Source organism: Macrobrachium nipponense, chromosome 32, assembly GCF_015104395.2.
Source record: "Macrobrachium nipponense isolate FS-2020 chromosome 32, ASM1510439v2, whole genome shotgun sequence".
NCBI lineage: Eukaryota > Metazoa > Arthropoda > Malacostraca > Decapoda > Palaemonidae > Macrobrachium > Macrobrachium nipponense.
In genome coordinates this window covers 59143625-59167960 of record NC_061094.1, presented here as the reverse complement: position 1 = coordinate 59167960, position 24336 = coordinate 59143625, and the positions used below count along the sequence as shown (strand labels likewise).

Sequence of the window (24336 nt, the reverse complement as noted above, 5' to 3'; positions counted from 1 at the left end):
AATATAAGGCTGAAAATACAATATACATTAAACACGGGCTGAGAGGTTGTACAAACAATTTGTAAGATGAGACATCATTCACGTGATTGTTATAGAAGCTGTTTAATGTTGTAGTTTTCTGACTGGTTGTTGTTGTAATATAAGGCTGAAAGTACAACATATATTAAGCGTTTTGATTCATCTTTACTTATATTCATATGAGTAATTATTATTTATATAAAAGTACTAATAATAATTAATATAAAAAATACTATATAAAAATACTTGAAAAATCCTGGTAATTATTTATTAATTCGTTTTTCGATCTAAATGCGTTACAAATTTGATTACGTAGCAATTCGTGTGTTAGGAATGCATGTCATTATCAAAATTTACTAGGTTTGGGTATTGTGTAATGAATACCATTATTTGGCTTGCTGTAATTTATTTAATATTTGCATTGTATGTTTAAGTATATATGAGTAGCTTTTACGTGTGTGTATGTCTTGTGTCTTCTAAACATATATTTCTTACGCCTGAATAAATTGTCTGAAACTCATCTTGTGTACCAGAATTCTCTCTCTCTCTCTCTCTCTCTCTATTTTTTCTGACTCGTCTCAAGATTTATTTATGGCCCATTTTATAAGGTTTATATTTATGCTCGCATTGTGAATTGTTCATTCGTCTCTCTCTCTCTCTCTCTCTCTCTCTCTCTCTCTCTCTCTCTCTCTCTCTCTCTCGTGACAGGTCAGCGTCCTACTGCATCGTACTTATCAATGTCTGCGGCAGAAAAAAGTAAAAAAAAAAAAAAGTAAAAAAAAAAGAACAAAAAAATAAACGTGGGATGGGGGGAGACACCCAGGAAGTCTTAGCAAAGGTAGGGAGGAGAGGGGAAGGGCAGGGGGTATGTCATTGGGCATGGGGGTAGGAGTAGGGAAGGGTATTATAAAGAGGGGAGGGGGGAGGGTTTGTGGCGGTGTTGGAGACCGCTCGTCATTGCGGTAACGGGATGGATGAATTGAGAGAAGAGGCCGACATTCACAGTAGATATTTCGGGGATACGTGTGTGTGTGTGTTTGTTAGGAATACCCGGATGTGGAATTTGGTAATGCTGCTCCTTCGCTATTCCTATTCCTAGTATTATTATTATTATTATTATTATTATTATTATTATTATTATTATTATTATTATTATTATTACTACCTCGGGAATAACAAAAACCTTAGAATATGTTGACAAATTATTATTATTATTATTATTATTATTATTATTATTTTATTATTATTATTATTATTAGTATTAGTATTGATTTTATCTTTATGACAAACTCCTCGGGAATAACAAAAACCTTAGAATATGTTAACAAGTAGTTATTATTTTTATTATTATTATTATTATTATTATTATTATTATTATTATCATTTTAACGCATACCAAATCAAAAAAAAAACAGAGAGACAACGCTGAACAGCACTATCACTCCGTCTGGAGAAAAAGAGTCGTAATAATTCATGAGAGAGAGAGAGAGAGAGAGAGAGAGAGAGAGTAGAGAGAGATGAGAGAGAGAGAGAGAGAGAGATCCACAAGCAATACGCACACAAAAGCTATAAAACTACTCTCGCCATCAGCCAGCCTAAAGCACACGACGGAAAGATGTAAGCAGAAAGAAAATGATAAAGAAAAAAAAAAAGAAAAAAAAAAAGCCCAGTCGGCCTTAAGCACGATGAAAAAAGAAAGAAAACAAAATATAATAAAAGAAATATGAATAAAAGAAAATATAAAAAAAGAAAGTATAATAAAAACAAATTAATAAGAAAAATATAGGAAAGAAGAAAACATTAAATAAAAGAAAATATCCAATAAGGAAACATAAAAAAAAGGAAAAAGATAATATTAATAAAAAAATATAGGAAAGAAGAAAACATTAAATAAAAGGAAATATCCTATAAGGAAACATAAAAAAGAAAATATTATATATATATTAAAAAGAAGAAATCCCGAATCCCGTAACAGTAATTCTAGACTAGAACCACTACACCTGCTTCTTAGAAGTCTAATTTGGAATCCTCTTAGGTCAGTGTCCTCTTGGGGAATGACACCCAGTAAATGCCACGATACCATTCCTAATGATATATGTCGCAGATATTTACAAGCAAGAATGACAGCAGCATTCCCGTTATTTTTTCATGGCGATAACACAAATAGCCAGGGGCAAATATTATGCTCTCTCTCTCTCTCTCTCTCTCTCTCTCTCTCTCTCTCTCTCTCTCTCTCTCTCTCGGGGCGAGAGTGGTTTTATTATTTTATTTCTGTATGTTTTTGGAGATTTCGTAGGAAATGAATAAGATGGTATACCTTCAGCTCTCTCTCTCTCTCGTTACAACTGGACCAACAAAGATATTGAATATATTAATAAATAATAATAATATAAGGGCTTACTGTTGTTAAATACTGTTATCATGTTTCATCTGCTTGATAATAATAATGAGACTTTTAACTCTCTTTAAATACTATTATCATTCATCTCTGCCTAAATAGTGATAGTGTTGATAGTCAAGGTAGCGTGTCATGGGGATACTGGTAATAATCATGGCTTGAATAGTGACAGTCCGTGATGATGGTAGTGATGATAATAATAATAATGAAAAGTGATAATGATAATTGTAATGATGAATGATAATGATAAAGACAAAACTGCTTTGGATAATCCACCGGGAATCTAAATTTCTAAAAGATATATATAGTACGTATAAAGAAACTCTCTCTCTCTCTCTCTCTCTCTCTCTCTCATTGTTGCCTGGGTATTGAGGCATATTTTCTTTTTTTTTTTCTTTTTTCCCGATGTCGTCTTTTAAAGATGCATTGTGGGTATGTCTTGAATAGAGACGAAATCGAAGTTTCGGGAAAAAAGAAAAAATGCAAAAGGTAAGAAAGGAAAAAATAAAAAATAAAAAGGGAAAAAAGGAAAAAAGATAGAAGTCTTTATATAACGCATTGAAATCTGCGTATTTCACTCGTCATGACATATTGTCCTATTTATGCGTGTTACGCATTACGTGTAATGGAATGAGTTACGCGCCTACATTCGTGCATGCGCATATATGCCTGCAGGAATGTAGGGTAAGGAGAGTCTCTCTCTCTCTCTCTCTCTCTCTCTCTCTCTCTCTCTCTCTCAGATACCATTTATCACAGTCGTTGTGGAAATATTGAACTGGACGATTGGCTTCATTCTATCCATCAAGGAAATCAGATGAGCTGGAGATTTCATGTCTGTTGAGCGGAACCTGACCATAGTCGTTGCGACGCCATCCAAAACATCACGAGAAAGAAATTTATATAAATAATTTAAACCTTTCGAAGGAAGTGCAGGCGACTTCATTCTCTAAACAAATATCGGGTTAATCATTCCTGATATTTACCCTTCCTTTACAAAAGTAATGCGCCCGCGCACGAACGCACAAATGCGCACTTTCAGACCCCATCCAAAAGGTGCGCCCTTTTGTAAATATCCCGCAGCCTTGACCACCGTATCTTAAAGGTAGGCCTAGTATGTGTCAGGATGGTTTATTCTACTTCGATAACCTGCCATTGTCAGGGATAGGCCACTCTTTAGAGACCAGCTGGCATCTCTCTCTCTCTCTCTCTCTCTCTCTCTCTCTCTCTCTCTCTCTCTCTCTCTCTCTCATCAGTTTTCGACCAGCTGGCTTATCCACAATCTTTCTAGACTTTGAGCTCACGCACACGTTCTCTCTCTTTTATGGACAGCGTTTAAATATCTCTTGAAATGTTAAAAGCTTATTTTTAAACTTTTATGTTTGGTCCGAAGTTTTTCCTATTTTTTCACTCTGAATCTGTGTGTACATAATATTTCATATTATATATATTAACCTCAAATTTACTCGGGGAAGTTTTCCCATTAACACCCACTACAACCTCTTGCACGTACGTAACCTCGATGAGGTAATTCCGTACCTCCTTCGTACCCCGGTATTTACGCGCCTGTAATCGCTTGTGTTGATGGCAGGTTACGTACTGTAAAAGTTTTCTTTAAAAAGTATAGTGTTTTTTTTATTTTTTATTTATTTATTTATTTTTTTGTATTTTAATTTCCCAAACAAGTATTAGGTTTAGGTTCGTTCTCTTATAAAAACACGGTCAAAAGGTGGTTAAGATATGGTTAAAAAATGGTACAAAAATGTTTTCTTTTTTGGTTATAATGGCAGAGAGGAGATAAAACCTTTGGATGAACGGAATTGTAATTCATTATTTTTCAGCGAGTTATACACGTGTCTTGACATGAGAGAGTAATCACATTTTAATGGAGATGGTAGTATACCTTTTTGTATGGTGCACAGTGTATGTACGTGTGTATATAGTACACTTGCACACGTGTGTGTATATATATAATATATATATATATTCACAAACAAATTACACTAGGTTTTATCAGTGTATTAGCACAAAAATACGTAAATTCTCTCTAACACACACATATATAATATTCAGACAGTGTATACACACGTTATATTCATATTAATATACACTTGTGTGAATGTGAATGCACTCCTACACAAGTTTACCAAATTCCTTCTAATATATTCGTACACAACTGTATCTTATTCCTTCTAATATATATTTATATATTCAGACAGTGTATACACACGTTATATACATATACTATGTGTAAATGTTTGTACACATACACGAATATACCACACTCCTAATACGTATTTAGATGGGTAGAAACTCGACCCGTCCTTTTACACAATATTAGGAAATCCCTTATCTGCGAGGTAGAGAAAATTCATCTTTTTATTTATTTACTTATTTTTTTTTTTAGGCTTCAAAGCCCCAGCATTGAAAGGAGAGGGAAGAAAGGCTTCCCTTCCACACAGTGAGTCAGTAACACGATCCTTCTATCTCACAGGGAGGAAAGATTACACTTTTCTTTCGTTTTTACTTTTTTAAAAATTATTTTTCCAGTTATCTTTTGGTGAGCCTTTGTAGAGTATTAGGTGGAAGGCTTTATCTTTAATCCTTTATTTATTATTATTGTCATTTATGTTATTATTATTATTATTATTATTATTATTATTATTATTATTATTATTATTATTATTATTATTATTATTATTATTATTCTCTCATGATGTCCTCACGTTTATGGCGATCCTAAAATTCTGTCACGAGAGAGAGAGAGAGAGAGAGAGAGAGAGAGAGAGAGAGAGAGAGAGAGAGAGAGAGAGCTCAGACTGTCCAGTTCCATTCACCTTTTTGAAGAAATCCATTGGAGAGAGAGAGAGGAGAGAGAGAGGAGAGAGAGAGAGAGAGAGAGAGAGAGAGAGAGAGAGAGAGCGCTCAGACTGTCCAGTACCATTCACCTTTTTGAAGAAGACCATTAGACCATTGGGGAGAGAGAGAGAGAGAGAGAGAGAGAGAGAGATTGTGAGTTATCTGGCGTTACAACTACCTTCAGAGAGAGAGAGAGAGAGAGAGGGGGGGGGGTTTGAGTTTGCGGGGGGCTCAAACTGCCCAGTACCATTCACCTTTTTGAAGAGGTCCATTGTCGAGTCATGATGCCTTTTTTCATCCAGTCTTAATTTCTCCTTTGAATGGCGAACTTGCCACTACATTTCCCTTTCTTTTGTGTATTGGGATGGCTTTATTTATTATCGTATTCAGATGGGGTTTTGTTATATGTTTCTCTGACGACATCCACAGCTCGGAAGTATAATGATTAGGATTCTAAATTGGATTTATTTTCTCAATACTTGGTACTAAATATCTTCATTTTTTCTAATATCTAAATGGGAACTGCTTTACCCACTTCTTATAAGTTTAGATAGTCAATTTTTCATTCCCCATCCAGATTAAAAATTGTAGAATGGAGTCTAAATTGGATTTATTTTCTAAATACTCTGTACTAAATATCTTAATTTTTTTCTATTATCTAAATGGGACCAGTTTTTCCCACTTTTTATAAGTTTAGCGAGTCAATTTTTCATTCCCCATCCAGATAAAAATTGTAAAATGCCTCTCCAACATTGAAATGGCTATCCAAAAATTATCATATAGGATATATACTTAATTTCCCATACGTATGGGACATGATATATTTATTGTCATGGGATTTGATATGTTTAATGGCATATGAAAGATGGACACCTTTTTCCCATACGTATTAGACATTATATAATTATTGTCATGAGATTTTTTATATACGTATAAGACATGATATATTTATTGTCATGAGATTTTTTATATATTTGAATGGCTGTTATATGAAAGATGCGCACATTTATACAATTTGACGTTGTAAGTTACATCTCCCTTAAAAGCACTATTCAATGACCAGTTGTATTTGCGAAACAAGATTAAAAAGGTTTTACTAGTGATCTCTAATAAAGCCAGTTCAACAAGTTTATTGTACAGTAATTACTTGCCAAACACAAAAAACAAACCACTTGTTGATCCATGATACTCCAGTGGAGTTTGCTATAATCATTGCTACCTAACTGAACAATTATGTACAATAAGTTCAGGTTGTAGAAATCTTTTATTGTGATTTTTTTACAATTCTGGTTGTAGCAATCTGTGATTTTATACCATTCAGGTTGTAGCAATCTGATTTTTTTATACAATTCAGGTGGTAGCAATCAGAGATTTTTTTTTATACAATTCAGGTTGTAGCAATCTGTGATTTTATACAATTTAGGTTGTAGCAATCTGAGATTTTTTATACAATTCAGGTTGTAGCAATCTGATTTTTTATACAATTCAGGTTGTAGCAATCTGATTTTTTATACAATTCAGGTTGTAGCAATCTGATTTTTATATACAATTCAGGTTGTAGCAATCTGATTTTTTATACAATTCAGGTTGTAGCAATCTGATTTTTTATGCAATTCAGGTTGTAGCAATCTGATTTTATATAAAATTCAGGTTGTAGCAATCTGATTTTATACAATTCAGGTTGTAGCAATCTGATTTTATATACAATTCAGGTTGTAGCAATCTGATTTTATATACAATTCAGGTTGTAAGTAATCTGATTTTATATACAATTCAGGTTGAAGCAATCTGATTTTATACAATTCAGGTTGTAGCAATCTGAGATTTTTTATACAATTCAGGTTGTAGCAATCTGATTTTTTATACAATTCAGGTTGTAGCAATCTGATTTTTTATACAATTCAGGTTGTAGCAATCTGATTTTTTTATACAATTCAGGTTGTAGCAATCTGATTTTTTTTATACAATTCAGGTTGTAGCAATCTGATTTTTTATACAATTCAGGTTCTAGCAATCTTTTATTAAGTCAGCTCAGGATTTTTGGTTGGTACTCTCTTTCGGAGAAATCTCTGAAAGCTTTCGATCTCTTTTGAATACTGCTCTCTAATTGGAACTACCCTCTTTTTTGTGGTAGGTGCTCTCTTTCGGATGCTTCTATCTTTCAGTGCTCTCTGATGCTGGTGGTGCTCTCTTTTGATCGGCGCTCTATTTTCCAATGCTGGTGCTGCTCTTTTGGTCGGTGCTCTCTTTTCCAAGTTGGTGCTCTCTTTCAATGTGCTGCTCTCTTTTCCAACGCTGGTGCTCTCTTTTGATCGGTGCTCTCTTTTCAAGTGCTGCTCTTTTTTGGAGCTCTCTTTTCCAATGCTGCTCTCTCGTGGCCAGTGCTCTCCTTCAAATGCTGCGCTCTCGTGGTCGGCGCTCTCTTTTCCAATGCTGTTCTCTTGTGGTCGGTGCTCTCCTTCCAATTCTGCTCTCTCTCTCAATCGGTGCTCTTTTGTTCGGAGCTCTTTCCGATGCTGCTCTCACTATTTCATTATCTCTTAGTGGTCTTGCTACGACTGCGTTTTCCTTTGCTCTCTTTATAGTTGCTACTCTTCACCATGTCTCATTCTCACTTTTACGTGACAGTGGCTACTTTCCGTTTTATGCTCCATAATTTCACAATCCTTCTCTTTCTCGTTCCCGGCTTCTCATCCTCCACTCATCTCTGTTACTAAATGCTGTTCAAGTCCTGAAATAAATATATACAAAAGGAGTAGTTCTTCGGCGTATGAAATGTTTTATGTAATACTATAAAACCAGTGTGTATTTTTGTTTTTCTTCTCGCAGTGTATCTACGATACTCTACCTCTTATGATTAAAGATACGATTCAAGAATGCGTTCTCAAACTTCGATGTATCTTGCCTAGTAGGAACATTTTCTTCAGTGTTTGTCGGTCTTCAAGGCAATCAGTGGTAAGCGAACCTTAAAACATTCAGGAAATATTCAAGAGGTTATTGCGGCTGTTACGTTATATAAATACATACTACAGATGACAGTCAGTATGCATACATGTATATATTATATATACTAAAATATTATCCAGAAGACAAACCCCTATTTGTACAGAACATGCCTACAAGGAGCCATTGGATATATAACCTTTTATCTACACAAAGACTGATGTACAGTTACTCACTGACAAAGAATATTCCTAATATTCCGACAATAAAAATAGAAGACAGGAACCTTATCATTTGTGATGCCATATGTGGACGTTCAAGGCGAGATGGCGATCACAGCAAAAGCTGCCAAGTATTTTGCGAACCAATGAAAACCCTTTGAAATGAATGCAGTCAAGATCATATTAAAGCAATTTATGAAGGACTTTTTGCCATTTAGAGAGGAGGAGGAGGAGGAGGAGGAGGAGGAGGAGGAGGAGGAGGAGCTATGGTTAGCTCATCGCTCCAGGGTGGAACTTATGAGTGTGTGTGTGTGTGTTTGGTTGTGAGCAAGATTAGTCCTTGAGAAATGGCTTCCAGGAGAGGGAGAGGGAGGGGGAAGGTTGAGGGCTTGGTTGAGAGATTTTGAGGAGGAGGAGGAGGAGGACAGGAGGAGTAGGAGGGAAGAAACTGACAAGACCTTGAACAGGACAACTGGACGACCAACTAAGGGGCGTCAGTCTTAAAAGTTCACTTTCACCAATTTATTGTCCTGGTGGTGGTGTTTTTTTTTTTTTTTTTTTTTTTTTTTTTTTTTTTTTTGCTGCTGGAACTGTGGAGAGAAAGGAATGAGGATAGGGTGTTGGGGATGGTCCACCACATTTTGGGGAAATAGGAGACGAAGGGTTTGGGGAATGGGGGCGGTGAAGGGGGGGGGGGGGGGGGGGGGAAGAGAGAAAGAAAGAAGATTGAAGGGAGAGAAAAAAAAAAGGGAGTAAGGGAGAAGTAAGGGGAGGGGCAAGAGATCACGCGAAACAAGACAACGACCCCTGGCTCTCTCTCTCTCTCTCTCTCTCTCTCTCTCTCTCTCGTAGTAATATAGACTCTTAGTATTATAGTAGTGGCTTTTTCGTGCATTGTCCTGCAGTGGGGTCAACTGCAAGTGATAACGACCTCTCTCTCTCTCTCTCTCTCTCTCTCTCTCTCTCTCTCTCTCTCTCTCTAGTAGTGGATTTTTCTTGCATTGTCCTGCATTGGCGTCGACTACAGTGAAATTGCCTCCAGATGTTCCCACGTGCTACCAGTTCACACTAAGATTAGAAAGGCTTCTTGGGGTTCCGTCTTTTAAGACCTGTGTGTGCATCATTATCCGTTTAATAAGTATAACTTTTTATAGCTGTAAATTAATGAATTTGGGTGCTAGCACTTCCTATTTCTCAGTTCATCGTCAGTGCCAGTATAGTTTTGTAATTGTGCAATGTTGACAATGTTATTTCCCTGAAAAAATTAAAATTTTGATTGTAAACTTGGTACCCTTATCTCCCTATTTTTCTGTCATTCTTGTCTGAAAACTTTATCCTACCTACCATTTTGTTCTGTCTACTCCCAGTCAATTTATTCTGTTATGGTTTAGGCAATATCGCTTCAATAGTAGTGCCACTTATTTCATTCCCAAGAAACAGCTCATCTCCACGAGGGGTTCATTCAGTAGTTAAAATATTAGCGAGTGTGGCAGCAGGCGTTGTTTCTCTGAAGAAGTACCTCTTGTCAAGGGAAGGAAGCTGAATGGTAAAAGAATATGAATTTCGTGTCACTAGATTCCTGTCTTTGTGTCTTATTGCTTAGTTAATTGATCATAATTCTTCAATGTGCTAATAACACTTACTTGAACAAAGTGTTGCAGGAGTAATGAATCTGAATACACCATCAACGTGAACACGCTTTCTTGCGCATTGCAGCGTGTCTCAATCCCTATGATAACCAGCCTTAAGCTTATTGTAGGGTAACGCCTGGGCCTGAACCGGTTTCGAAATTGGGTTACTATGCTTAAACCAAGCTTATACCAAGCTTTGTATGTGCAAGACTATATATTCTGAGTGTTAAATATTACATCTTCAGTGGGATTCAGTTAGAAAGTTATTCTGGTTGCAATGTTTTGAAAACAATATACTCAAGAAAATTAACAACTTGAAATTTTGAATGAACATTATTCACAGCACAAGATATCTAATTGAACATTGTCAGATTATACAGTAGTTTACCTATGCGAAGAAGTTATGAAAGTATATGAAAGTCTTCTAAATTTGAATGACTAGTTATGCAATTGGACAGATTTTAATACGGTATTTAATACTGTATTAAGTTAGACGATTGCCAATAAAAAGGCCAGTTGGTATGAAATACAGAAATCTGTGTTCCTTCCTATATATTTGTTTTAATTTATGTACTAAAGTTTATTATATTATAGAGCAGTTTTTTCCAAGTTTCTCTGTGACCAGTGACAAGTCATACCTGAATATAAAACCACTATATATCTATGCTTGCTTACGTATTTTATTTATGTATATAGAAATTACATGAACGCCAAACTACCTTGAAAATCGTTAGTTTTATAGTTTATCTAACATCTCTGGTTACCTAATATTTAATCACGTAAATTGTTTATGTTATTTGTATTAAGTTCAGATGGTTTTTGTTACGAATGCCATGTACAGATTCAAACAAGATCACCACAGTACCGACAACATGCAGTACATGTTGCAAGTTCCGGTCCCGTGTTGCCTGTCCTGTGCATACAAATGACTTAAAGTCTATATAGGAGTCCTTCAACCCGGCTAGAGTCCTTTGTGTAAGCTGCTATAGGAAGGTTCCTGTACTGTGCGAGTATCCTTCGAGGTCCTTTCTTTTTATGTACTTCCTGTCATGGGGTCTCAGTGATTTTTGATCTGCTGTCTTTGTGTCGTGTTGCTCTCTCTCTCTCTCTCTCTCTCTCTCTCTCTCTCTCTCTCTCTCTCTCTCTCTCTCTCTCTCTCTCTATAGTGTATCCAGACTCACTAACCTTGAAAAAAAGGAATGAAAAATGAAAAGGGGAACAGTCTTCATTTTACTGATATAGCCCAATACTGTGAACTGCAAAGTCGGCAATTTGCCTTTTTATGTTTGTAGCAATCACACAATATTCCCATACGAAAGGAAGCGTGCTAGACTGCTCGAATTCCTGTTAGAGTCTCTCTCTCTCTCTCTCTCTCTCTCTCTCTCTCTCTCTCTCTCTCTCTCTCTCTCTCTCTCTCCAGAAATCAACACAGATGACCAGAACAATGCTAGCAACCTTTAACACACTCAGAGTGGGCTGACTTCATGCAATAAAGATAACCACTACAGAAACTGACCGATGCTACGCCCTGTCAAGTCCGAATGGGATGGTAACCACAGTTTGAATGATAAGGACCTCCCACACCTACCCCTTCCCTTCCCATCCCCTCTCCCCATGTTCATAATACATGCCCCCCTCCCCCCCTTTACCAACGTTTTATTTTTTTCTCTCGATCAATAGGTGTGTATGCCAGGTGTGTTTCCGAGTGCAGTGGCAATTGGTATGGGAAACGCCTGTGTTACGGCCGTATGGGGCCATTTCTTTTATCGATTTCGTGTTGATTCGTTTGTACAGATAAATGTACGTTCGTTGAGTCCTGTGTGCTTAACTGAAATTTACCAGGATATCGGTATCGTAATATATATATATATATATATATAAATATATATATATATATATATATATATATATATATATATATATATATATATATATATATATATGATAATATAATATATATATATGTGTGTGTGAGTGTGTGTGAGGTGTGAGTGTGGAGTGTGGGAGTGTGTGTGTCTATTATATGAATATATATAATATATCTATATATAGATATAATATATATATATAGATATATATAGTATATAAATATATATATATATATCTATAAATGAATTATGTTTTATAGGGAGTATTAACCGATGCAAATAATCAGCAAGAAACTTTGAAGTAGACATAGAAATATCTGGAAATTTTCTGGACCAACTTCAAAAGTTTGGACCATCTCCAAAATACAATCGTTATCAAGGTACAATTGTGAAAAATTTCCTTGAAAAAATTCTAATAATGTCTGTGAAAAAATTTTATGAAACTCAAAGGTACAATCTGTAGCTATATTTTTTGTTTTGAGAAGCCTAGCCAACTTTAACCAACTTACAGATATTTTCTGATTTAAAGGGCTTTCAGAATTTCAGTGACAGGAAAAGTGTAATTATTAAATAGCCAGTATTAAAACAGATAGAAGTGGCCAGTATTTCAAATTAAATACTAATCCGCAACGTCACTATATACCAGCCAGTATATTTACAACTAATGATATTTCTGTGCCTATATATATATAGTATATATATATATATATATATATATATATATATATATATATATATATAGCTGTGCATATATACCGTTATCGGTAAAGTCGGCAAGTAAACTATGGTATGTATATATATATATATATATATATATATATATATATATATATATATATATATATATATATATATAGAGAGAGAGAGAGAGAGAGAGAGGGAGAGAGAGAGAGATAGAGAGAGAGACGAGAGAGAGAGAGAAGAGAGAGACATGATAGTAGGAATATGGAAGACCAAGAAGAGGCAACGAAATTGGAATGACAATAAATGAAGATAAAAAGATCAGAGAGAGAGAGAGAGAGAGAGGAGAGAGAGAGAGAGAGAGAGAGAGAGAGAGAGAGAGCAATCTATAGCAGGATCAGGGAAGACTATATACAGAGTGATAGAAAAATCGGCAACAGAATTGGAAAACGAAAAGACTGGAGAGAGAGAGAGGAGAGAGAGAGCGAGAGAGAGAGAGAGAGAGAGAGAGAGAGAGTTTAACCCCCACAAAATGTTTGCAAGAGAAAGGAAGTGGCGATTCCTGCCTGCCGACTTCCACCTGCCACTTTTAACCAAGTCCCTGCCCTCAAACATTCCTAACCTCATCCGTGGAAAATATCCCTGGGGGTTTGCTGTTGAGCGAAGTAATGTTGCAGTACAGTGGCTTTATAAAGATCGTATATTATATATATTATATTATATATAGGTATATAATATGATATATATATATAGATTTATATAATATATATATATATATATATATTTTACATGGGGAATTTTCTTTCTGTTATCCAAAATTTATTAATGTCCCTTTAGATTATTTATTCAAAAGTATTTAAGATTTATTAAAAAAAGTATTAAAGATTTATTCAAAATAATTCTAAATTTAATCAAAAGTAATTCAAAATTTATTCAAAAGTGTTGAAAATCCATTCAAAACTATTTCAGAATCAATCAAAATTATTCCAAATATAATCAGATTTATTATTTTCAATATTATTTCAGAGTCAATGAAAATTATTCCAAATATAATGAGATTTACTCAGTTTTTCCATGGAATGATTTAACCCCCACCCCCAGATATCAATGTCTAATATCATATGGGGTTATTTATCCAAAAACGTAAACAAAACTTTTGAAAAGTATGTTAAGGTTTCCTTTAAGAATTATAAATGACAAAATAGATCACCTTAATATCCTATGTGATGTATAGTAAAATATCAGTAATGCTATGAAGTAGGAGTTAAAATCATGTAAAATCTTCGCGTACAAATAGATTAAGAGAAAACTTTTTAAAACCTGTTATTTTGATTTAAAAAGAAGGCGTACAACCAAGTCATGTAATTTTACATAAATATTTAAGGTTTTTTTCCGACCATTATAATGAACAGATATAAAAAGTCAAAGCCTTCTGACAGTGGAAAGTCAGTATTGTATAAGCTAAGGAAACAGAGAAAAGCGTATGGCATTGACGCAGTTTGCCAGCCAGCGGCTGTTTAGTAATACCGCGAAACTCGCCATTCAAGTGACGGTTAGTTTAACCCGATAATATTGATTATCCTGTCGCATAAATCCAACATTTCCCACCCCCATTCCCCTCCCCCTACCTCTACCCCCATCTTTTCTCTGTTCGTCTATATTGACGGGCATTGGTTGGTGGGATTGTCTGACTTAAACAGCCCCAGTGGATTGGCAAGGACATACGAGGCCCTAGACTTCGAGAGAGAGAGAGAGAGAGAGAGAGAGAGAGAGAGAGAGAGAGAGAAGAAAATCAGCATTAGGCGACATTACAGTATACTAACATGTCTGAATTAGCTGTAACGCATTCTTACGGTTGTGTATTTTCAGTTATAAACTTACAGTGGAATGTAAATCACTATTACGTTACATTGTTACGGAGCATTATGGGACAGCATTTTCACTGTATATCGGTGGACTTTGATTACAATAATTTCTGTGAATTCTGTTACATTGTTGCTGTACGGCACGGCAAAATTGATATATTCTCACGGGAAAGCCACGTTGAAACTACGGTACAAGGTGTCATGCCTTGAGGAAATAGTTTACATTGAGTAATCTCTTAAATTTTTTGTTTTTGTTTTTGGACGACTGCAAAGTTTAGTAAATATTTATCAAAGTGTACCCTTATCTCCAATTGCTTTTGTGCTTTGAGTATCTAAGGACGGCTGCAATTCAAATATTCACCTGGCTTTACCATTATTACTCTCTCTCAATGGCTTGCGTTCCAGACTGGAATTGCTTTTGTGCTTGCAAGTCCACCCCACTGCGGACGTACCTTTCTGTGGTTATTTGTTTTATGATGAGGGGCGGGGTTTCCCAGCATTGAAGCACTCTTTACTGCCGAGCCATTGCATTCTGCCGTTTCATTCAGCTATTTCATCCTGTGACTGAATTCTATTCATCTCAGCCCCATCACAGAGGTTACAGGTCGATTACTTTGCAACCTTTTGCTTGCCCTCTTGCTGTGATTTACTGCAGCGTTGTGTGTCAAAAGATTTGAGAGAGCAGTTCTTCCTGTGTTTATGGAATACCCGGGTTCTGGGCCAAATAGGATCCACTGCGAGCGATTTGCAGTGCTTTTTAACTTTCCAGTTGTGGTGTGGAGACCTAAATTGGAAATGGTTGTATATTGAAGTTACAGTTTTATTTATTTAAATATTTAGATATCACTTCTCCAACTGCTATATCCATTTGCTAACTCTAATTATTTATAACTTTATTGGTAGGACTTAGTCTTAGGAAATGGCTTTGAAATGATATGCAAGGTTTGTAAGTCAACCTGTTTATGAAAAAACTGTCTATTCAGTTTGCTTAAAATCTGTTATTTTTATTTTGTGTACCAATTGCACGTTGACGCGAATTTACGTTATTTGATATAAAAGTAAAATATTTTATGTAAAAACTGCCCCATCAGTTAACCTTAAAATCTGTCATGTTAAATTGTGTACCAATTTGCAATCTACTACAACCCTAACCTATCATTTATTAACCTACTCCCGTTTTCTTTCAGACTAACCCTGCGCGTAGAAAACGGACCTGCAATTCCAAGTGGCCATAGAAGTGTCTGTCTTTCGAAGAAATTGACAAAACCAGAAATCCCGCTCGGCTTTCGCTACAGCTGCATCCAATTCCACCATTACAGTTCCACCATTGCAAGACTTGGACAAGGACGAAATAACAGCGAAGGCAATTGATGAAATTAACGCAATGTGCAAAACATATAGACGTTCCTAGTGTAAGGTTTCAGAAAACAAGAAAAAATTCCAGACTCAAATTATATCTACTCAATTGTATCACCTTTAGTACTCTGTGTGAGCAATAATCATGTTGTTCGTTGTAAGCACCCACTTTTGTTAATCACTGTTAAAATGTTAATTGTAAGTGCAAGTCATTAAAGTTAATTTGTTAATTTTAAACAAATTTGATGTAAGTTTTTGAGGTTCAGTAAAGAGGGAAATATATGTGTTTATATAAGAGTTTTGAAGTAAAGTTATGAGAGAAACGCTGCCAAACTCTCAGTTCTCTTTTATGTGCGAAAGAGAATATTGTAACAAATTGGAAAAAAAAAGACATATGGGGATGATTTTTAAGAGAGAACTTTATAAATTCACTAAAGAAAAAATCGAAACAAATGGCCTTATATGAATATTTTCTGAATTTCAAGGTACGAGAAATCTTAGGATCTCGTGGGGAAAAGCTATGGCCAGAAAAGGTGATGCGTAACTCACAAAATAAGACTAACAAAGAATTCCTCAAAGGAAAGAACATGGATTAGAAGCTGTAATTATCTTACCACTATGGTGCAGTTAGCAAGAGAAGTAATTTATTTATTTAAGATTTGCTTCTTAAGGAACAAAAGAACTACCGAGCTCATTCAGTACTGGTGCCAACCTATATACTCCCATTTTACTTTTATCGTAGTCATTCCTAAATTTCAGCCAAGGCTTTTCGAAGTAGATTAAATGGCCGCCTTGTAGGAAAACAGTACAGTACTCCAATAACCAAACAGCTGTTTGCGAACGGAGGAGATAAACAAGCTTCCTCTCCTAATGGATTTTTGCCTCTCTTCTCTCAGCCCCTAGATGCTAGTAGTAGATCAGAACGCCTTTATTAGCTAGAACCTATCTAGAGCCAATCACCATTAACGAATACCAGTTGTATACCTGTAGGCACAGATTAGTGGGAGCGATATACGAATTTCTTTCAAATGGCAGGAAAGCATGTTTGTCCCATTAAGAGATTCACAAATGTTTAACCCCCCCCCCCTCCACAACACGAGAACTAGGCCTGCATGCCTTCAGATACAGGTCCCATTCCCGGATAGACGTCCAGTGTCCTAATCCCAAATCCTACAGTACGGAAAAGTACACACAGTGAAAATTGTAGAAAAATTAGTAGTTTTCAAATAAATTTCTTCATTTCAGCATACTACGTACCTTTCTCGCCTCGCTAGTTTAGCTAGTTGGTATTGCTGCTAGTTGGCCAAGGACAGCTATGCTAGGAAATCTTCCATTTATATTTAAAAAATAAAGTGACTGAAATTTGTACCTAACACGATGCTCAATTGAGGTGAATGGTGATTGCAGGTAAATGGGAAAAAAAATTCAGGCAACCACACTTAGGATTTTAGCTTATAATGAAATTTTTTACTTAGAAATAATTTCAAGATAATAAATAATTAGTGGAAGTTACAGTTACGATTACATTAAAACTGCTTTCTAAGTATTCAAGTGTTACATGAAAACTTGAAGATTATTTCTTTTCACATTCACGAATATATGTATAATTGGCCTGCGTTTCATTTATGGCGATGTAGCCTAGCAAATGAAGCACTAGATAAATTTGAGTAGTACTGACCTGTCAAGAATTAATCCTAGGGAAACTAGTGACCTGTTTCTATCCAATCTTGGGGAACTTAAGACCTGTTCTAGCCGTTTCATATCCCAGTTATAGTTTCTAAACTAGTTAACAGGTCCCGTTATGCGAAGTTGAATTTACAATACAATATCTTTTATTTATCATAAACCTACTATGGTACCTTGGCACTATTTTGATTATGGCAATCATGCTAATGCTGAAGACAGTACATAATGTTTTAATGCTAATTTAGTAATTGGCTAGCAACTGCATAACTATTTAAATATTTGTCAAAACAAAATTATTCTCCCACGGCCATTGGAATAAAATTGCACGAGAACAGGGTTTAGGTTAAAAAGTCTTATAATTTTTCCCATGAAAAACAAAAAAATCACAGTCGTATGTCGACGTTTTTTTTATTTGTATATTAGCAAGATCTTTAAAATGAAACCATGTGATTATGATATATTTTTTTTTTGTATTTGTATTTGTACATTAGCAAGATCTTTAAAATGAAACCATGTGATTATGATTATGATTTTATTTGTATTTGTATATTAGCAAGATCTTTAAAATGAATCCATGTGATTATAATGATATGAATTTTGCTTGTGATATTTTATAGAGAAATAGAAAGGAAAGAGTAATAAATAGATTTTGGCGTAGATCCTTTTTCTGTTTCATCAGTAGTGCGAAACAGACGTTAAGGAAAAGTAGATGATGAACTCAAAGATATGTTAAAAGGTTATCAGATAAGTGTTTAAAACTTTTTTTTTCATTTGAACTGCTGATTGGATAGGTGAAATAAATGTGTGTGTGTGTCTGAGTGCGTGTGTAGGGTGTAAATAAATATATATATATATATATATATATAGTGCTTGTATGTAACCCAGTTTGCATTCTCGTGAACCAATTTTATTGTTTTTTTCCCTTTTCCTTTTCACGATCAGTATTGCATTTTTTATTTAAGCGTCTTGTAATCACTTGTGGGCTCTTTAAAATATCCAATTTAGCTTTTTTTGGGGAAAGCAAATATCTATATTTTTCAATCTCGCTTTATTAACTCAATAAGTCCAGTTCCCCCCCAGTGATAATTTTTTCCAAAATATGCATTAATCATATCTTGGTGGTGGTGGTGGGTTTTTTTTGGGGGGACATTGGTTGAAGCCAAGGGTTCCTTTACAATGGTTTGGTTATGAGGGCTAAAGGTTGCTTCGTTGTTGCTGGGTCAACAGTGTTCATGTTTCAGATATTATAGGTATTTAAAGTTTTTTCTGACAACTTTTGATACTGGCAAAAATTGAAAATTGGAGCCTTACATTAAAGGATTTCATCAGTAAATCAGTTTTTAACTTTAGTAAAAACTTCAGTAAATCTATGGAGTTGAATTCATATTCGATGTATATTCAATATTACTCAAGGGAGACACGCTGTCTCTCGCAGTATTTTGCCAAATTACGTTACTTTCAGCAATAAAAAGTAAAGTATAACAAATACTCAGTAATAACTTATAATTATCCAAAGACTGCACAACAACTTTGCTTAAAAATTGATTAGGTGCCTAATCATATTTACATATAAACAACCTAATCTCTACTTGCTTGCTTTATTAGATTTTTTTTTTTTTGCAGCAGAACCCGAGCTTTGAAAACTTGGTTGTTGATGGTAGTAAACAGTTAATTACATTGGTTTCGAGAGCCCCTTTTGGTTATTAGACGAAAATCTCAACAGCCCAATTGCTATTGGCTGTTGACTATTATATATAGTGTTGCCATATTGCATTCCATACGTTCTCTCTCTCTCTTTCCTTGTTTTTTTCCCCCTTTCACGTCCACTTTAAGCATAGTAGTAAATAAGCACGAACAGCAGTGAGCGATACATACAGACAGACTGATCTAACTTATACCCTGTTCCATAATCAACATAACTTCATTTACACCTTCATATTAATTTACTCATTCTCCCAACACCTCATGCGCTACCTAACTTCATTTAACTTCGTTTCGAAGTCTTAAAAGTCTTTCAATGTTCATTTACGTTCACTTGTCTCGTACTCATTACTTTTTACAAGTCATTCACGTTCAGTTTGTGTGAAAATTATCTTTGCAGTCACAGGAAAAACTCTTTTGCTTGTCTTGTGATTGAAGTGGGGAACGTCTAGCCCTCCTGATTCTCACAAGTGTTACAAGTGTTGCATTGAATGGAGGATTGTATTTCTCCATTCCTGAAATGTTTCTTGTCTGCTCCAACTCCCTCCTGTAAATCCATAAAGCTCAAGAATTAGTTGGGCCACGCTCTCAGGTTCAACATGGGCTCAGCTTGAATTAGTTAAGTAATGATGGTGTGTCTCATTTAAGAGTAAATTAGAGTTTCGGTTATGATGTGTGTCATTTCATTAGGTTGTTCTGTATAGTTTTTTCCCTTTGGGATATATATATAAAAAAGTGATGGTTTAAAAAGGTAATATTGATTACCTGTAATGTCATTCTCTGTGTCAAGAGATTAATGATGTCTGTATTGCTACAGTTTGGCTACAGCCTTCTGTATTGAATAACCACCACTTGACTAACTGACCAGCCTACAGAAAATGTAACATACAGCGAGCGTGTGTTTGTGTGTGTTTTTTCCCCACGTTTGTTTTTTGGATATAAAAATCATGCATGTTGAATGTCCATGTCAAAAGGATTTGTTTTACAATCCTCTCTAAGTTTTACTCTATTCTATTAATCTTAATTCTTAAAATGATGGAAATATTAAAAAAATATTCCACTTATTTTAATTTTTTGCTTAAATGCTAAGGTGATTTCATTAAGTCAGTCAAGTAGGCCATATTGTGTAAATATTGTAAAAGTTATTTAATAAAATATTGCTGAATTAAATTGACCTTGTTTTATTCATCGTTCTTATGAAAAGGTGTTTGATGGAACATATATTCAAGATTATGTGATATTTGCCATTCAGAGATAATTCTAGAAAGGTATATTACCTATGATGTTTTCCAAGGAAATTTGTATTTAAAGGGGAGAGCTAAACTTATGATTAAAGCAAAATTCCGAGAATTAAAAGATTTAATCGCCTCCAGAACTTCAAAAAAGTGACCACTTAAAAATTCTCATTACTTGAAGTGTTCAAAGTGAACGTCTTGAGATTGCTCGTTTCAGGTGTTAAAAGCTGTCTAGTCTGAAAAGCTGAATTTAACAGCAATGTTAAAAGCTATTTAAGTAAGCCCTCTTATAGTAATGAAAAGGGGGTAATAACCCAGAAAACACCTTATGGGACATTGCTAACAAATAACCGAGAAAATAAAAGGATAACCATACTTTCAACCAACCCAGCCAGGTCCTTTATCCTACTTCAATGTCTAGAAGGAGAATTTTTAACAAAATCCTAAACATAGCCAGAATCCCAAAGTTACGGCCATAATGAATAGTGAAACAAGCTCCGTCTATTGAACCATTTGCAATAAATTACGAATATTTCCAAAACTAACATCACAAACCACCTGTTATTAAGACTTATGTGACATACCAAATTCAAATTATCATTCTAGTGCAGTAAATTATGAAAAAACTTAAAATAGGTCTCTTTATCCATATCCTAAAGGGAAAGGAAAATTTATCAATCATATCCCACCTGAAATATTAAAGAATAAACCAATATTAATATTTGCAGTAACCATACTCTAATTCATAACAACAAACAGGTTGAAAACCTGGTGAATCCACAAAAAATTTGACAATTTTTTTCCAAACCTAACTTTTTCAAGGTGGGTAGGGATCAGAGAACATTAGATCTAGTTTTGACTTTGATCAGCATCACGTGAAATTGCTTACACGCTATCCCCAAGGTGGCCAAAATGCTCCGTATTCTCTTAAGGGCACAGCAGAAGTGCTTAGAAGAATCTGCCATGAGTAGAAGTGCCCAAATGACCTCTTAACCCCAAAATAGTGAAATATTTAAGATGGTCCAAAGTTGTTTTTTTTTCTATCACATGACAAAACTATTATTTACACCCGTGTCCTATTCCAAAGAGTGTGAAAAGACAGATTTCTTCCTCAGTAGAAAATTAAAACAAAAAACTCATCCTTGTATGACAAAAATCTCAAAAGTATATTACGCTCTCAGTCACCTCCATTTGCTCTCTCACATACAATTCTTGCACAAATTTTCGAATAGGACTTATTTTAAACTGAAAACAGGTGCAATGTTGTGTAATGAAAGAGATGTCACTCACTCAAGGCTGAAAATATACAATTCTGGCACATATTTCCATATGAAACTTATACAAACTGAAAACAGGTGTAACAGTATTGTATAACTAAAGAAATATCGAAAGATATGCTAATAATGTCCTTATACCCAACACTGTTATTCCTTCAACAGATAGTACTCAGCAGATACGATTGCCAGTGATTCTGATGGAAATTAAGATCGATTTGTTTATACTCTTTGAATCAACAGTTCACGAATGCTTACGGAAATGCTCAGAAAGTGCTGCATTATAATTAAGTAAATAAACCTACGGGGAACAATGTCGAACAACTTGTTTCCTCTAGCTATGATACGCTTGATATTATTCTTATTAGAAAACACCTTTAAATGATGCTGGCAAAAAACAATGCTTTTTATTTACTCATCAAGAAAGAAATTACACTTTATTGCATGATTAAAACGTTTTAAGGTTTTAGTCGTCAATCAAAATTAAATATCTCAAAATTTTAAGACTTTGATATAGTTATCCTTAATAATGCTAATTTTATAGCTTTCTGTTAATGTATCTTATCGTTTTCTGTTAATGTAGCTTATATCGGAGAAATATGTATGGTAGACCATTCTAATCTGTTTCACTTCCACGTTTGAAGTTTCCCCCAAAATGATAACATTTTCCGGAATATACCTTAGAATTAAAATCAATTTTCACAATTAAAAGATATGATATAGCCAGATCAGAACACAGATTACTCAAAGTCACGCCAGGTTCAGAGCCCTACAAGTTGTATTAGGTTCAGAGTTTTATTTTTCAAAGTTACGTTAGATACAGATTAATCCAAGTCAAGTCAAGCTCAGAGTCCTACCTATTACTCAAACTTGTATTAGGATCAGAGTCCTACAAGTCACCTTAGGTTCAGTGAGGTTACGTTACATTCAGAGTCCCACAAGTTACATTACATTCAGAGTCCTACAGGTTACGTTACATTCAAAATCCTATAAGTCTCGTTAAAATTTTGTCATTAACTATACATACAAATGAAACCTTCCTAAAACAATTTGTAATATATACTAGCTGAAGGTAACTGAAAAATCCCTTTCTGCTATAGATGTAAATATAGATTTTTGTTTTTTGAGGGTTGGGGGAACTACAGGTTTGGCCATCGATACCAACAAAGAATTCCAAAGCTCTGCAAAGAAATTGCGGCCGTAGTTTATCTCAGGCTCCTTAAAACAAGGAGAAATAATAACCTCTTTCATGAAGAATTGCTCACTCATTAACCTTATGCTTTACTTCCGAACAACCACTAATTTAAGGTCATTCCAAGACTACTCTTAATTTCGAATCATTCCAAAAGTTTGTACTTTTTAACTAACAAGAGACATTTCGACAATCTTTGTCTTATTAATTATAGCAAATCTTGATACATCAGCTCTTAAAAATGGGTACGATAAAATGACATAATAACCCCTTAACGCTCACTAGTAAGGACATCGATAGTTCATTGCCTTCAGACGAAAATGTTTGAACTATTTCGCTCGTTCCAGCTCAAGTTTTATCTAAAAACAGTTTTTCGTATGTTTAACACCCAAGTGTAATACTATCTAATGTTGGTAATGCATACACCACTACCAGTCAATTACAGCAGACACCAAAAACAGATCAAAATATTGGACTAACAATAAACAAACCAATGCCACAATTAACTTGAAGTCTTGAACGCACCAGACTGCTATATAACATTACCATTGAACAATAAGATAAGTTTAGACTCTGGATATAAATGCAAGTCACATTCAATGACAAATATAAAAAAACAAACCACAAGGAGATTAAACAAGTACTTACCAACCATCACAAACAGACCCTTTCCAATATTATCACTATCATATTCACAACAAATAAAAACACAGTAATTGAGGTCTGATAGTCTGGTTGAAGAACTGAAGAAGAAACCCAGGTCCAGCTACGGAGAAGGTCAGGGAATTATATGATTTCGACTGGACTCAGTTAGCAAAGTCAATTTTGATCGTGATTTGAAGTTGTGCGGAAAAGGAACCATACGTAGTTATTATTTAAGGGTTACAATCCCATATCACAGAGGAGGGCTTTGACAGCTGTAACAAGTAAACAGACCGTACTACGCAAACCATATCTTTCGTAGTTTGCAGTAGAATTTTATGAAGCAAATAATCAAAAGATAATTAGTTTGGTATGCTTGCACTTATAATTTTCTTGCCATGATATCAACATCACGCCAAGAAAAAACAAGGAATGTTTTTAAAAGATAATAAGGTGTTTGGTATGTTTGTAAATATATGAAATCATTTACTATATTAAAATCATACCAAAAATAAAAGGAATGATTTGAAAAGACACTAATAAGTTTGGTATATGTTCCTTCATATAATTGTATTGCTGTGATATTAACATCACACTAAGAATGATAGGAATGGTTCAAAAGCACACTGAAAAGAAAAGATTTATTACAAACGAAGAGAAATCAACAGATAAAGTATGACTTGGGAACAGAATGTAACTTGTACTATACAATGAAAAATGTTAAAAACAGTAAAATAAGAGTTAGGCTTCGTAGTAGCTACAATAAGAA

The 24336-nt window shown here is 34.7% G+C and overlaps 1 protein-coding gene across 3 annotated transcripts in view; it reads left to right on the top strand.

The window, feature by feature from the left end:
- LOC135207521 (uncharacterized) overlaps window positions 1–20394 on the top strand; it is a 275961-nt gene extending 255567 nt beyond the window's left edge. For all 3 annotated transcript variants that reach the window (XM_064239343.1, XM_064239344.1, XM_064239345.1), the window contains one exon: window positions 15669–20394. The gene's annotated coding sequence lies outside the window, so the exon portion shown is untranslated. The remainder of the gene's footprint in view (window positions 1–15668) is intronic.
- The last annotated feature ends 3942 nt before the right edge of the window (window positions 20395–24336 follow it).